The 16,280-nt window shown below is 52.0% G+C and overlaps 1 long non-coding RNA gene across 3 annotated transcripts; it reads right to left on the bottom strand.

Moving 5' to 3' along the window:
* Positions 1–610: 610 nt before the first annotated feature.
* Positions 611–14,918, bottom strand: LOC132657479 (uncharacterized). 3 transcript variants are annotated; one of them, XR_009595755.1, is made up of 4 exons: positions 9,386–14,918; positions 8,040–8,124; positions 5,296–5,487; positions 611–2,079 (listed from the first exon to the last, which is right to left on the bottom strand). It is a non-coding gene; the product is annotated as an uncharacterized LOC132657479 (long non-coding RNA). The 3 variants fall into 3 exon arrangements; XR_009595757.1 differs by having other exon boundaries at positions 5,134–5,502; positions 9,386–9,642; XR_009595756.1 differs by having other exon boundaries at positions 5,296–5,502; positions 9,386–9,629.
* Between the last annotated feature and the right edge of the window lie 1,362 nt (positions 14,919–16,280).

The raw sequence follows: 16,280 nt of genomic DNA, 5'->3' as shown, positions 1-16,280 counted from the left end.
CGCGGCTTTCTAATGACAAGGGATGGGGAAGGCTCCCGGGGAAAAGAAAATCCCCTCTCCTCCCCTCTGCCCCTGTTAGTCCGCCAGTCCATCTCCTGACCCACGGGGCTCCGCTTCTGTCTTCTCAGAGCTGCGCTTTCTGAGCAGGCACAGAGCGTGAGCTAGGACAGTCAGGCCCGCAAGAGCCCTTGGATCTCATCTTGTCCAACACGATCTTTTTCAGAGTTGAAGAAACTGATGCCCAGAGAGGGTCATGTGTTGACCAAGTGCACACAGCTAACGAGCAGTGAAGTTGAGCCAAAAAAAAAACACAACACACACACGCACAGTGCTCTGGACTGCCTCTTATTCAGCTGCCCCGCTAAAAGGCACCCTCAGAGAGTACACTGGCCACGTCTCAATACCGTGTCCAAGAAGCTGGACCTCCTCTGAGCTCCTCAGGCCTGCCTAGGGGCCTCCGTCTGCCCTGCCCTGCCGCAGATTCTGTTCTACCCAGGGACACCCTTCACTGTAGCAGACGATGTCCCCAAAGCAGACTGCGCTGTCTGGCTGTGGTCAATGTAGGGTAAGGGAGTTAGAGAAGGCGAGGCTCAGAAAAAGAGACCAGCACTTTACAGGAACAGATCACCTTTAATGAGGCGAGAAGTGGCAGCAGTCAGATTAGTGAGCTGCTGCACTAACCCAAGGAAAGAGTAAGTACATATAGGCATAGATGTGGAACTCTGCTGTGTTAAGGGGGCCTGTTCTTCTCCAAGGTGGTTCAGAGTAGTTATCTCCTAAATGGCTGGGCAAGGAATTCTGGAGATGGGCCAGAGGCTGGACTGGCTGGGAGCTGGGCGTAATCAACCTTAATGTCCATTTTCTTTCTTCAGGTGAGAGACTCCTTTGTTTTGCATAGAATGGTGGGGAGGACTCAGAGGGAAGTTTTAACTCCAGGCTATTTTGAGCTGTGTAACTTTCCTTCAGTCGGGGAGGCCACCTCGGGCACTGGGCACCACAGCCCGCATGCCACGCACGGGCTGGGTGCCCTCTGGGCTCGGCAGCCTGTGTGCCAAGCGAAGCCCACAGAGCCCCTCCACAGGCAAACCCAGCCCTGCTTGCTGGCACTGCAGCCTTCTGCCCCCGTGGCTCCCTGCCCTCCGCCGGGGTTCGCCCTGCATCCTCTCGCTCACCTGCTCCATGTGTGGGGTGCCTCAAGGAGCCCTCTGTCAGCCCCTGCAGAGGATCACTCCCACGCCTGGCTCTCTGGCCAAAACGGAAAGGCCACCATTTTGAAATCTCGACAAATGTAGACGGGACAGAACAGGCCTTCCAGAGCCTGCTGGGCACCCGCCCTCCACCGGCGCCTACCGCTATCATGGCTCATCTCCGGGGAGCTGGCTGGTGGGGTAGGGGGCAAGGATGAGGGGCAGGGCTTCAGGGCTGCCTTCACACGGTCTTAGAAATAGCCGGGATGAGTGTCCCAGGAAAAGGCTATTAATAGGCCTCCTTCAACACGCTCAGCTTTCCGGGGCTGGAGCGGTGTGAGAATGAGTCAGCAGATGGAAAGGGCTAATGAGGAACGTGGGGGAGCAGAACCATCGCTCAGCAGGGGAAGGGGAGCTGGGAGCTGTGACACTGCGCTTTCCACCAGCCTCTGGTGCTTCCCGCCCGGCCTTCCTCCGAGCACGTGATCCGTTCAGCTGGTGCCTGTGGGCAGACGTTGTCAGTTTCGATTTCTGAAACCTGAAAATTTTTTTTTAATAATTTTTATTTATTTACTATTTATTTATTTTTGACTGTGCTGGGTCTTCCTTGCTGCTTGGGTTTTTCTCTAGTTGCGGCGAGCGGGGGGCTCCTCTTTCTTGCTGTGTGCGGGCTTCTCATTGTGATGACTTCTCTTGTCGGGGAGCACGGAGCTCTAGACCACGTGGGCTCGATAAGTTCAGTTCCTGGGCTCTAGAGCGCAGGCTCCGTAGTGATGGCCCATGAACTTATTTGCTCTGCGGGCATCTGCGATGTCTTCCCAGACCAGGGGCTGAACCTGTGCCCTCTGCATTGGCAGGTGGGTTCTTTATCACTGAGCCACTTGGGAAATGCCTGAAAGCAAAATTTAAATCAGCAAAAACATCCACAAAGTCCATCTTCCCACTCCCCCTCCCATACTTTCCCTTCACTGGCTAAGTCAGTGACCAGGGAAGAATCCCCTCCCCTGGGGCACAGAGCACTGTGTGGGCAGTGTTTATGACCCTCTGCACACCTGCCCACCTGCCGGCTCACCCTGGGACGAGCTCGCATTGTAGACTCAACACACGTTGTTGAACCCCAGTCCCTGTGACAAGCCATTTTACGGATATCTTCCCATCCTCACAATAACCCTATGAGGCCAGGGTATTGATATCTTGCTCTCACAGATGGAGAATCAAAGCTGAGAGATATTAAGCTATTTGCCAAAGGAGCCACAGCCAGTATCACTTATCAAGTGACTCACGTAAGCCAGGGGCCTACAGTTTTCTAAGATAAAGATCCTAGTCTACAGATGAGGCTCAGAGGAACAGAGGCAACCCAGTAAGTGGTGTCATGATTTGGTCCTGGGTCTGGGGCCCCCTCTAGACAACAGGGCAGCAAGGGCGCCAGCTCCAACTCTGCCTCTAAATCCACCACACCTCCTGCCTCTCCAGGAAAGCATTCACTGTGCCCTGACTGAAAGCTCTTTAGTCTGGCGGCGCCCGGTATCAGCACTGGCTGGCTGGCCTCCGGACAGACCTTCTCGTACCACAAATCACACATTGCCCTCCATCCTCCGGAAAGCCAGGCACCAGGCAGGGCAGATCCCAAAGTGTCCGTGTGTACTTAGTTGCTCAGTCTGGTCTGACTCTTTGCGACCCCATGAACATGGACTGTAACCTGCCAGGCTCCTCTGTCCATGGGGATTCTCCAGGCAAGAATACTGGAGTGAGTTGCTACACCCTCCTTCAAGGGATCTTCCCAACCCAGGGATGGAACCCAGGTCTTCCGCATTGCAGGTGGATTCTTTACCATCTGAGCCACCAGGGAAGTGGGAATCTTCCCAATCCAGGAATCGAATTGGGGTCTTTTCACTTTCATGCATTGGAGAAGGAAATGGCAACCCACTCCAGTGTTCTTGCCTTGAGAATCCCAGGGACAGGGGAGCCTGGTGGGCTGCCGTCTATGGGGTCGCACAGAGTCAGACATGACTGAAGTGACTTAGCAGCAGCAGCAGCAGCATTGCAAGCAGATTCTTTACCAGCTGAGCTACCAGGGAAGCCCCCAAAGTGTCCATTCAGGAGAGCAAACTTTAAAAGGTTTCCTGAGAATCAAATATTCTATGTCCAAATTTACTAACTGTAAGCCACTCTTTTGGGTGGCCTAAATCCTGTGGTGATTTGAGTGGAAATTGCCATCAGCCCCAAGTTTAAATGAAGTGGCCTTAAAGGTAACAGATACAGCATCAACCTGCCAATTTTTATCACATCGTACCAGTTCTATGGCTTATGGTTGGTAAATTTCGATAGAGGACTGTTTGATTCTCGGGAAAGTTGTGTGCAAAAGGGGTAGTGAGGGATCAAAGAAGGGGTCTCAATGGATACTTTAACCTCTGCTTTCTAAGAACTTTAAGTGGTGGGCACCATGACAGATACAGAATGCTTTTAACATCAGGGAAAAGGTGTAATAAGACAGCCCTTCTTGAGCCAACCACCCTGTCAGAAATAGCCCTTCTCTTTCCCGTCTTTACTGTGCCTTAACTTTATCATAGCCCGTTTCTCTAACTCACATGACATCATGTATTAGCATCTTTACTTCCTACCTCCCCTCTCTCCCATAGGAATGTAAACTCTGAAAGAACAAAGACTCTGCCTCCTGTCCACTACTGTTTCCCAGAGGCTGGAACACATATGAAGCGTTGTGTTGAAGGAGAGAGTGAGTGAGTGAGTGAGTGAGTGTTCCCTGCAGGGTCATTCAACCACGAAGAGGTACTCCATGCCGGCTTCTCTGGGAGTGGGGATCAGAGTCCCCTTAACCTGGCCTGCCCTCGGCTCAGTGTCAGTCAGATGAAGCATCTCCCCAGGCTCCACTCTTTGAGGAAGAGACAGGGAGCTGGTGCTTATGAAGAGCCCCCTACTGAGACCTACTGAGCTCTGTGTGTGTGTGTGTGTGTGTGTGTGTGTGTGTGTGTTTTAGTTGCTCAGTTGTGTCCCACTCTTTGTGACCCCCAGACTGTAGCCCGCCAGGCTCCTCTGTGCGTGGGATCCTCCAGGCAAGAATACTGGAGTGCGTAGCCATTCCCTTCTCCATTTTAAGCCCTGAACGGAGGATTAAAAAAGTATAGTTCCCACCCCATCTAAGGGAATCCCCATTCTTGAGAGTCTCCCCTTGTGGAGTGTGGCAGTGTCTGAAGCTGGCTGTGGAGAGCAGGGAAACTTTCTGGAAAGCACCACCCACCAGATGACTATAGGCCCTTCAGCTACCCACCCCCAGCCTAAGCCATGCTCTCCCTCCCCCAGCAACGCCAATCCTGTTTTGTCCACCAATTCAGATTTCCAGAACCCCAACCAAATGGCATGTACACAGGGGTACATGTAGTCTGCCCAGGCCTCACGGACAACAAGACACTTGGCAGATGAAGGGAATTCTCCTCGTAAAGGCCCAGGTTGCACAATCCCACTGAGCGCCCTGGAGTAGGAGGCTATTCCCTCTGAACTCGCGATTACCACCGTGGAGATAAAAGGCTTCCTGTGGGAGAGAGCCGGCCCCGGAGCCAAACAACACTGGGGGCTGGCCGGCTGCCATCTTGTCAGGGCCGTTCTTGGCAGCCGGGCCGGGTGACTGGCTCCCTCACGGGCCAACCCGCCTGGGGCAAAGTTAAGGCACCTAGGCCAGCCATCGCTCCTTGGTGAGCGCAGAGCTGTGGCCTGAGCGCTGTCTCGGCCTTCCCAGCTCCAGCCTGGGCCACTTTGGCGAGAGCAGCTGCCTTGGCACATCCAACGGGAACAGACTGAAGGTTGCAGCTTGCTCACCTTTCCCAAGGCCCCCTGAGGATTTCTGATTCGACTTAGAGGCGAAGGAAGGGCATGCTGGGGCGCCCAGCTCAGGGGACTGTGAGGGCTGGGGAAGGTCACCGCCCGAACTCACCACACTTTTCCGACCTGGTCAGTCCCTGGTCTCCTGGCCCTGTGCCCGCAAGCTGGCTCAATAGCAAAAGCGTCTGGAGTTCCCAGTAAGAAAGCGGATCCCAGGCCCCAGCCTGTGAGCTCTGACTCCATACATACGAGGTGTGCAGGCATGCTAAGTCACCTCCGTCGTGTCCGACTCTTTGCGACCTCATGGACTGTAGCCCGCCAGGCTCCTCTGTCCGTGGGATTCTCCAGGCAAGAATGCTGGAGTGGGTGGCCATTCTCTTCTCCAGGGCATCTTGCTGAGCCAGAGACTGAACCCTTGTCTCTTGTCTGCTGCGTTAGTAGGCAGGTTCTTTACCGCTGGCGCCACCTGGGAAACAAGGGCCTGGAAATCTGGGTTTTTACAAAACAGTTCTGACACAAGGCTTGGTGGGCAGCTGTCCTCACCCTCCTTACATGGAGCTGGGAGGAGCAGAGGCCCCAGTGACTAGGGCTGTGGAAGCAGCCCCCAAGGGGCCGACTGCCGTCTGCCACGAGTCTGCAACACTCCTGCCAAAGGTTCCAAAGCCACGTCCAGAATCCCCACACGATGAGAGCACCTTCATCCCGAGAGGCAGAAACCACCTATGCCCAGTGAGTGGTGTGTCCCTGGGGTCGGCTCCATGGAGTCCCCCAGAGTCCCACGATGTGCAGTGACCCCCAAAGTGTGCTATGTGCCACGGGAACACGCACACTCAGGGGATGAGCCAGAGAGGGGCAGACAAAGGCTGGGAGCTGTGCGTCCTTTTAACCAGAAAGGATTCTCTCTCTAGGGAACTGAGAGACAGCTCCTGAAGCTAAAAGCTGGATCTGCTGGAAACACGGCCTCTCTGTCTCATCAGCCCTCATTGTTCCAGGATGGCATGAGGACCAATTCAAAACCCGACAGGCTGCTGGGGCCTCCTTACACACTCACACCCACCACTCATAAAGAGCACACACAGGCTCACAGCCTCATTCACCTGCACATACATCACACACTGGCATACACGTTCACGTGCTTGCACTCACTCACACCACAGACGTACACACGCACACACGCACTCACAGACTGAGCAGGGGGCGGCGTCTAGAGCTGAGGCAGGACCTTGTCCCTGGTGGTTTCCAAGCATGCGGAGAAAGTAGACCCTGCCCTCTCCTGCCCTGGGAGACAGCTGGAGACTTGGGAGGCAGAGGAATTTTCCTGAGGGCCACCCCACTCCGGCAGGGCAGGCCAGCCTGGGCCCCCACCAGAAATCTCTTCGAGCCTCCCTTTCTTCCCCTTGGCCTCCCCTGACGCCCCCTGGGGCGCCCCTGGGGCTCGGGTTGGGGTGGACACCCCTGCAGTCCTCAGTCGGGGGTTGCTGGGCAGGGAGAGAGGGAGCTAGGGAAGGGGGAAAGGCAGCCTTCTCAGGGGAAACTGCCAAAGCGGGCAGAACCCCCCAAGTCAGTGCTCTTTTCTTGAAGACAATTCTTTTCATCACAAGGACAGAAGGTCTGGGTCTCTGGGGAGCTATATCCCCAAGTCTCCACTGCGGTCCGTGCTGCCCACACCCGGTAACCTCGAGCCAGGTGGAACTGTCCAGCCTGATTAGCCAGAGACCCAGGTCTTCCTGGTGTTTGGGAAACAAGCCCCTCCAAGCTTTTCAATGAGGAGGCCCAGGAAACCTACACAGCCACCCACCCTCCTGGGTCCTCCCAAGAGCCTCCCATAAACAGAGCTTTGTAACCTTTGTTACTGCTGGGCCTCCAGGTCCCCGCCTCCACCCACAGCTTCCTAGCCTGGGCGGCTCATCCACCCCAGGACCAGGGCTTCCTCCTGGCACGCCCCATGGCCTGGGCCACAACGCCCAGGCCCAGCAGCCTTGGCCCCACATACAGAAAGCCTGCTTCTGAAATGGTTCCTGTATGCTCGCAGGGCTGGAGTCCCAGCCTCGGACTCCGGTACAACCGGGCCAGCACATTCTTCCGTCCTCCCATTGTCCTGCCCAGCCGCGTTCTTGCCAAGAGCCGCCCTGGGGAGCTGGGAGGGGAGGTGTCTGCTGGGCCTGGGCTCACTTGGCCCCCAGATTCTGCCTCCCCCTTCCCCGCCCCACCACCGTCTCCCAGAGCCCCTCTGCATTCCACGGTTTCCTGCAGCTTTCTCCTGCATCCTGGACAAAGAAGGTCCCTCTTCTGAATTCCTGGTCTGAGCTCCAGATTGCACCATGACTGCCTCACCGAACTCGGGGTCCACAGCTCGAGCCCACCACCCAGAAAAAAGACTTCTTTGAGCAAAGGCATCCCGACTCCCTGGAGGATCCTGTGTCTGACGGACCAGGGCCGATGAGGGCTGTCTGACCGATGAGGGAAACCAGGAAAACGGGGAATTCCAACGTCACTCCTCACTGACTGGGGACTCCACAGCTCAGTCTGGCTCTGGGACCACACCTGGGCTGAATGCCCTGAGGAAGCCTGGGATTCCTTCTCTCTGCTGACTCCTGACCCTGCTTTGAAACTGGTGACCCAGAGGGCCCTGACCCTAATGCTAACACATGTTTTTTTCTTCCTTTAACCCTGACACTTGTTAGTAGCAACTCCCAGCACCCTAAAGCCTCCCCCGCCCTGCCCTGGCCTGGCTGTCTGGTTCCTCTGTTAATGAGACTCTGCATTCCTCTTTGTCTCTTTGATCCAGTTTTTAACTGGCCCAGCCCTCCCCGGCCAGGCGCCTAGGCCACGAGCCAGGCCCTCCCCCAGGGTGGCTGCTGCTAGGAGGCTGGAGGCTGTGGAGTTTTGGTCTCTGCTTTTCCAGGGTCTCAGACTCTCATGGGGATTCCCTGCTCCTTGGTTGGCCCGGCGGCCTCCCAGGTGAAGAAGCTGGACATATCCAGGGATTTCTACCCATTTGTTTGTTCATTTACTCACCCATTCATTCAATGTGGCCAGGACAGGCTGCTCCCCCCCAGGAAAGGTCATACGGCTTAGTCTCTTACACTGTGAGCTCCTGAATCTGTAAGAAGGGCCCCATATTATATTTTTAAGTTTCTAGAGCCCGGTACTAAGTCTAATATATAATATTTCCTTAATAAAGAATTATTGGCTGAATGAATGAAGGCGTCCACGAATGAATGAATGAATTGAGGTTCTGGCTCCGTGGCCCATTGTCCTATAGAAGGAGACTTCCAACTCTGGGAGAGCAGTAGAGACCCCCTGGTAAGTGCGTTCCTGCCCCCCTCTCCCCTGACCCCCACTGTCCTTTAATGTCTATTTATAGAAATGTGGGTTTTCGGGTTTTATGAGGCAGAAGGTTAGATGCTGAGACACTGCAGAACAGAAATGACTGTTGTATCCACTGAAGAAAGAAGTGGCAATGGTGACCTTAGTGTTTGTTTAGAAAGTGAGTGGGGATGGATGGCAGTGGGCTTGGGGTTACTCTGATTCCCCATGTCTCTGCAAATCCTTCCAGAGGAATCCCATTTGGTTATGGTCTTTTCTATCCTTCCAGAGCACACCTCTATAGCACCAGCATATGTGTGTGTGTGTGTGTGTGTGTGTGTGTGTGTAAGTATATCAACAATCAGGGGTCTCCTTGGAACCTTGGAATAAACATAGAAAACATGAGTCCTTGCTCAGTCTAGTTGAGCTGACAGACAAGGAACCAAAATGTGAAAAATACACTGTGGAGTATGCAAAACACAGGGTGGGCCAATGCTTAGTGAGTCTGGTGTGTTAATATCATGAGAGTCTGCCGTGAAGTGGGAACTCATGAAGACAGAGACTTCTTATCCTCAAATTCCCAGCCCAGGCCCCGTGCCTCACGTGGAGACACAGGGTAGGGCTCGGTGAGTATAGCTGGGGCAGATGGATCCTTAATGTGAGCAAGCTTCAAAACCCAGAAAAACCGAAATGTGGAAAAATCAAGATAAGAAGGCAGAACCCTTGGCTCCCCAGGAAAGGGTAACAAATTCACGGAACTGTAAGATAATTCTGACTTGTAACTTCAGAGCAATCCAATGTGGACTAAACCCCAACCAAGTGATGTGGGAAAGGAATGATTAAAGAAGAAAAGTTCTTGGAAATTAAAATCATGATTGCTAACATAAAATACTGAATAGGGCCTAGAAGAAAAAGGTTAACCAGTCTTCCAAAATGTGAGTCCCAAAGAAAGAGAATCAATCCAAGAAGCCCAACACCCAAGAAAGAAAATAAAGGGAGAGAAATCATCAAATAAATAAAGTTTCCCAAATCTGAAAAAAAGATTAAAACCTTACAGTTTGAAAAGGTCCACCACGTGCTGTACAGGATGAATGGGTGGGAAGAACAGCCTGCATTGTAGATGTAGCTTCATGGAAGCACCTGGGTCTTCATACGCAAGTGTAAACGCTCTTTGGACCTCAGACCTTCAGCAACTTTTGCCTGCCATATTTCTAATGGTGGGCAGGGCCCTGAGCCATTCCAGCCCAGTCTACCTGAGAGGGCAGGGACAGGCTTGTGGAGACATTACCCTTACCCTGCCTTGCTTACCAAAAGGGCAATAAAAGCAAATAGGTCCCAGCTTGCTGATATATGTATTTTCCTTTGTTCATTCCCCCCCCCACCCCAAACTGTTGCCCCTTGCTAAGCTTCCCCACGTGGTTTAAAAGCATGGACTCTGGAGCCACCCTGTCTGCATTTGAATCCCATCTCTGCCTTTTACTAGCTTGGGCAAATTACTTAAGTTCTCTGTGCCTCAGTTTTTGCATCTATAAAATGGGAATGAAAATAGAACCTCTCCCAGAGGGCTGTAAGCGTTCAATCATTAATATGTGTAAAATAGGTCTAACAGTACCTGTCCTGAGAACAATACACTAGACAAGTGCTGCTATGATTATTTAAAGACATCAGTTCAGTTCAGTAGCTCAGTCATGTCCAGCTCCTTGCAACCCCATGGAATGCACCACCACCAGGCTTCCCTGTCCATCACCAACTCCCAGAACTTGCTCAAACTCATGTCCACTGAGTTGATGATGACATCCAACCATCTTATTATCCTCTGTCGACCCCTTTTCCTGCCTTCAATGTTTCCCAGCATCAGGGTCTTTTCAAATGAGTCAGTTCTTTTCATCAGGTGGTCAGAGTATTGAAGCTTCAACTTCAGCATCAGTCCTTCCAGTGAATATTCAGGACTGATTTCCTTTAGGATTAACTTGTTGGATCTCCTTGCAGTCCAAGGGCTTCTCAAGAGTCTTCTCCAACACCACAATTCAAAAGCATCAATTCTTCGGCATTCAGCTTTGTTTATAGTCCAACTCTCACATTTATACATGACTACTGGAAAAACCATAGCTTTGACTAGACAAACCTTTGTTGACAAAGTAATGTCTTTGCTTTTTAATATGCTGTCTAGGTTGGTCATAACTTTCCTTCCAAGGAGCAAGTATCTTTTAATTTTATGGCTGCAGTCACCATCTGCAGTGATTTTGGAGCCCCCCAAAATAAAACCTCTCCTTGTTTCCATTGTTTTCCCATCTATTTTCCATGAAGTGATGGGACCTGATGCCATGATCTTCGTTTTCTGAATGTTGAGTTTTAAGCCAACTTATTCACTCTCCTCTTCCACTTTCATCAAGAGGTCAAGAGGCTTTATAGTTCCTCTTCTCTTTCTGCCATAAGGGTGGTATCATCTGTGTATCTGAGGTTATTGATATTTCTCCTGGCAATCTTGATTTCCGCTTGTGCTTCATCCAGCCTGGAATTTTACATGATGTACTCTGCATATAAGTTAAATAAGCAGGGTGACAATATACAGGCTTGACGTACTCCTTTCCCAATTTGGAACCAGTCTGTTGTTCCATGTCTGGTTCTAACTATTGTTTCGTGACCTGCACACAGATTTCTCAGGAGACAAGTTAAGTGGTCTGGTATTCCCATCTCTTGAAGAATTTCCCACAGTTTATTGTGATCCACACAGTCAAAGTCTTTGGCATAGTCAATGAAGCAAAAGTAGATGTTTTTCTGGAACTGTCTTGCTTTTTCTATGATCCAACATATTTACATCAAGGCAATCACAAATGCCGCAGGCCACGGCCTCTTACTCAGAAAGGTGGGTTATCAGCACACCACTAGATAGCCCAATTGTCCCCGTGGTAATTTTTAACCCTTTTGATACCTCCTGCTCAAAATTCCAAAGGTCAGAAGCATGGTCAGCCCTCTCGAGGTCTGTGTTCATCCTGAGCAGAAGTAAAAATTTGCCCTCCTTTCTTGAGGGTGCCTCAGGCCTGCCTGAGCCCCTGAGGAACCTGGCGTTGCCATGGCAGCCAAAGTGTCATCCTGGTGACAGTCCCCTCCTGACATGGTGACAGAGATGTGAACCCTGGGTACCAGATATTCATTATCCAAAATTCATGTATTGTGTATCTATCACATGCCAGACACTAAACCAGAGAGCCCTAGTCTCAGCCCCAAGCCCCTTATGGCTGTCTCCTGGCCATCAGTAGAGCAAAGGACCTAGAAATAGCAGCAGCTAGAAAGCATAAGTCCTTTTAGAATAGTGGCTCTCAGATTCGAGGGAACATCAGAAATACCGGAGCGCAGCAAGTGGCTGAGCACCAGAGCTTCTGATTCAGTGGCTGTCATCGGTGGGGCCAGAAAATGTGCATTTCTTTTCTTTCTTTCTTTTTTATATTTTGGCCACACCAAGCAGCCTGTGAGATCTTAATGCCCCAACCAGGGATTGAACCCGTGCCCCCTGCATCAGAAGGCCGAATCTTAACCGCTGGACTCCCGGGGAAGTCTCAGAAAAACGTGCATTCTTCCAGGCTTCCCAGGTGGCTCAGTGGTAAACTATTGCCTGCAGTCTGGGAGACCCAGGTTTGATCCCTGGGTCAGGAAAATCCCCTGGAGAAGGAAATGGCAACCCATTCCAGTATTCTTGGCTGGGAAACCCCATGGACAGGAGAGTCTGGTGGGCTACAGCCCATGGGGTTGGAAAAAGTCAGACATGACTGAGCGTACACACGCGTGCACACACACACACACACACACACACACACACACAAAACAAGCTCCCAGTTGCTGGGATGCTGACGTGGCTGGTATGGGCACTGCATTCTAAGAACTACTGCCCTAGAGACTGCAAACCAGACAGTGATTCTCCAGGGAGCAAAGAACAATGAGGGAAAGTTTGCATCTCCAACTTACAAATAATTTACTCGAAGTCTCCTGGCTTAATCAAGGTCTTCCCTTGTGGCTCAGCTGGTAAAGAATCTACCTGCAATGCAGGAGACCTGGGTTGGGAAGATCTCCTGGAGAAGGGAACAGCTGCCCACTCCAGTATTCTGGCCTGGAGAATCCTGAATGTATTCCATGAACTGTATAGTCCATGGGGTCACAGACAGTTGGCTTAATCAAAGCCTTTAACCAGTGAGAGGGCTGGCTGAGACCAGTTCCCGGGTGTGGATGCAAACTCACTTGTGGAAATGCACACACATTTGTGTTTACTCGTGGGCAATTCCAGACCTCAGTGCACAGACCGTCCTCCCAGGTCTTTAGTGTTGTAATTACATTTGGGGGGGTCTGCAGTCTTGAAGCCCCGACTTCAGACCTGGCTCTGCCTCTTGCCAGCTGTCGAACCCTGGGCATGTTTCCCACTTTCTCTGAGCTGTCATTTCTTCAGCTGCCAAGAAGGGCCAATAATAGCATCTACTATAAAACAGGACTGTGTCGGCGCAGATGCTAAATGGCATGAGAGGTGCTCAGAGCATGTACAGTACACGCCTGACACTTGGAGGCCATCATTAACCTTGGGAGAAATAATGGTCCTATTGTTACCAATTTGTGTTTCTAATTAAGTGTCTATTAAGGTGGCTGGGGACTGGGGAGAGAGCAGTGTTTCTGTCTGTCAGATGCAGTCCCTGTCCCACATCAGCCTAGCAGCTGGGGTCTGGGACAGTCACCTTCCGCCTATTCCTTCCAACAATGTCCTGCTTCCAGGGCACGTGAAAAATGCCAGGGGGAGCTCTGAGCGCTCAGTTGTTCCAGCTCCACGCTGGAGACGCAGGAGTTAAGATTTCCAGGGGAGGCCTCTGGCTCAGAAGTTTCCTTTCTCTGAAATAGCTATTTCTTTAAATAAAAGGATAGGAGAAATGGTGTTTGTATGTTTTTACATATACATTTTTTACTGCCTCCTCCCACTCACCCCTTATACCGTCAAAAGAGGTTTTACAAAGGCGTGCGTTGTAAATTTCATTTATCCAAGGGCTTTGTCTGTTCTATAAGTGCATGCATCCCCAGGGCCAAGCACAAGGCCTGGTGCGGGACTGGTGGTCAGTAGCTTGACTGACTACTGACCCAAGGGAAGGGGCTTGGTGCAGACGCTTGGGAAAGTAGAAAAAGCAATTTGGCACCGGGTTTCTCCAGCTGGTGATGAGGTGGTCCTGGGAAGACAGAGCTGGTGCAGCAGCTAAGAGCAATGGCCAAGTGTTGGCACTTGGTGCAGGGGGTCTGTGCTCCTGAGCTAAGTCAGTCAGGGCCTGTGAGTCAAATCCATCACGGCCGCTGAGGCCCAGAGCCCTGGGCTCCCGACCAGGCTGGTCATCACTCCTGTCTTTGCTCCCGCTGCTTCCTGAACTGCAGTTGCTTCTTTTAGCAAGTCAAAATTCAGGATGTCCCGGTTAAATTTAAATTCCACATAAATAACAAACTCCGCTTTAGTATACACTTGTCTCAAGCACTATTTGCGACATGTACTAAAAATGATTTTTCTATCCGAAGTTCAAATGTTCTATCAAAAGTTCTGCATTTTTCCTGGCTACCCTGCCTTGAGCTCATCCACTTGGGGAATCTCTCCTCCTTTGAGGCCCAGTCCTGATGTCATGTCTCGGAAGCTTTCTCTGATGCTTCACTCCACCCTAGGCAGATTCACTGTTTAGTCCTGTGGTCCCACTTCACATCTGAATGTCAAGTACAGGCTGGCCATGCCCCCTCTCTGCCCCATACCCTTGGCCCCTGAGGACATCCAGAACATTGGAAGCACTTGTGTTAAGAAGAGGAATGGGGAAAAGTCAGAACAATAGACAGAGGGCTTCCCTGGTGGCTCAGACGGTAAGGAATCTGTCAGCAATGCAGGAGACCTGGGTTCGATCCCTGGGTGGGGAAGATCCCCTGGAAAAGGAAACAGCAATCCACTCCGGTATTCTTGCCTGGAGTATCCCATGGACAAAGGAGCCTGGCAGACTACAGTCCATGGGGTCACAAAGAGTCAGACGTGGCTAAGTTTCACTTTCCACTCTCGGAGGGAAGAGAACAAGTCTCTGACTGTAGACGTGACGTCTCTGGCGGGCTACCCCATCAGAACTTTGTTTCCTTACCCCATTCTTTGCAGACTCTCTAAACGGTGAAACAGAGAACATGGTTTGTTTAAAACTGACACAACTTTCTTTCCAAGCAACTCAAGCCATCATTCAAGGGTCCTTTCGTAGGTGTTCTCTTCCCTACAGAAGATCTAAATCCCCTGAGTGATTTGTTTGAGCAGAAGCACACTCCATGGAAGCAGAAAGGAAGCTGAGGACCCACGCTGCAATTGATTAGGCCATAATAGAATTTACAGCAACAGTGGAGCACCTGCAAGGCGGGGCGCGGGCGGCCCCTCCTCCACACCTCGGAATCCCGGAGGAGTCACACGGTTCTCCGGTTCTCCGGGCTGCCGGCACTCGTCCTTCCCAGGCTCTCAGGCCTTTCCTGGACTGCGGAGCTTCCTGGGATGTGTTCATACAGAAAGAACTGCAGGGGCCCTCCCTACCCTGCCTCTCTCATGAGTCATCTCCTCCAGAAGGAGAAGAAGGCAACTGGTATCTCGACCAGTGGGGCCGCTGGGTGGGGAGGCATTATCTTATCTCAGCAGCCCTGGTGCCTCACTGACTGCACCCACGACAAAAAGGCCAAGAAGCCAGTGGGTAACCAGACCACCTTCCCTCCCCACCGCACCACTCCCTGAAGAACCTGCAGCCAGACTTCCCGGCCAAGGCAGCTCACAGTGTTGGGGGCTGTTGACCGAAACCGCTAACCCTGGCCAGGCCTGCTCGCCTGAGCTGCCTCACAAAGGAAGCTCCAATAAAGAACAGTGTTGTTGCCAAACGCAAACCCGAGGGAGTTCAGGAGGCGCCAAAAGAGGAAGGAGACAACCAAACTCCCTGATTCCTCCTCGCTGGAATCCATCTTGACTGAGTGATATGCCTGAGACCAGGAGGGAACCAGAGGCAGACAACCTGCAAACTCATCCTGTCCCCATAAAACCCCAGCCTTCAGGCCACGTGGCAGAGCAGTCCTCCTGGGCTCACTTACCCTCCAGCTCTCTGCCCAGGTGCACCTTCCCAACAAAGTCTCTTGCTTTGTTAGCGTGTGTGTCTCCTCGGACAATTCATTTCCAAGAGTTAGTTGGACTAGAGCCCACTCTCGGCCCTGGAAGGGCTCCCCCTTCCTGCAACATCAGGGCTCTCTCAGTGCCTCCACCCCGCTGGAGGACCGTGGTCAGAGGGAGTCTCCAGAAGGGAAGTCCAGTCAGAGGACCGACTCCAAGACCCGCTGCACGCCCAGGTCCCCGGACCTCCTCCACCCTCTGCACCCTTGACTCGGGTCCTGTGGCTGCTGGGCCTCTGCCTAGGCCATCCCCAGCCTGAGGATCCAGACCAAGGTCCTTCCGACCAGTGACCTCAGCTCTGGAGGCTCCACCCCCATTTGCCCGCTGAGTTTGAACCCAGTGGAGTGCCAGTGTTAGTTGCTCAGTTGTGTCCTACTCTTTGCAACCTCATGGTCTGTCCATGGAATTCTCCAAGCAAGGACACTGGAGTGGGTTGCCATTCCCTTCTCCAGGGGATCTTCCTGACCCAGGTATTGAACCTGAGTCTCCTGCATGGCAGGCAGATTCTTTACTGTCTGAGCTACCAGGGAAGCTGGAACTAAAATTAGGGCCTTTCAGAGGCAGCAATGGAAACAGTGATAGACTTTATTTTGGGGGTCTCCAAAATCACTGCAGATGGTGATTGCAGCCATGAAATTAAAAGAAACTTGCCTTTTGGAAGGAAAGTTATGACCAACCAACCTAGTCAGCATATTAAAAAGCAGAGACATTACTTTGCCAACAAAGGTCTGCCTAGTCAGAGCTATGGTTTTGCCAGTAGTCATGTATGG

This window comes from Ovis aries, chromosome 12, assembly GCF_016772045.2.
Source record: "Ovis aries strain OAR_USU_Benz2616 breed Rambouillet chromosome 12, ARS-UI_Ramb_v3.0, whole genome shotgun sequence".
Lineage (NCBI taxonomy): Eukaryota > Metazoa > Chordata > Mammalia > Artiodactyla > Bovidae > Ovis > Ovis aries.
This window is presented reverse-complemented; position numbering and strand designations above follow the sequence as displayed.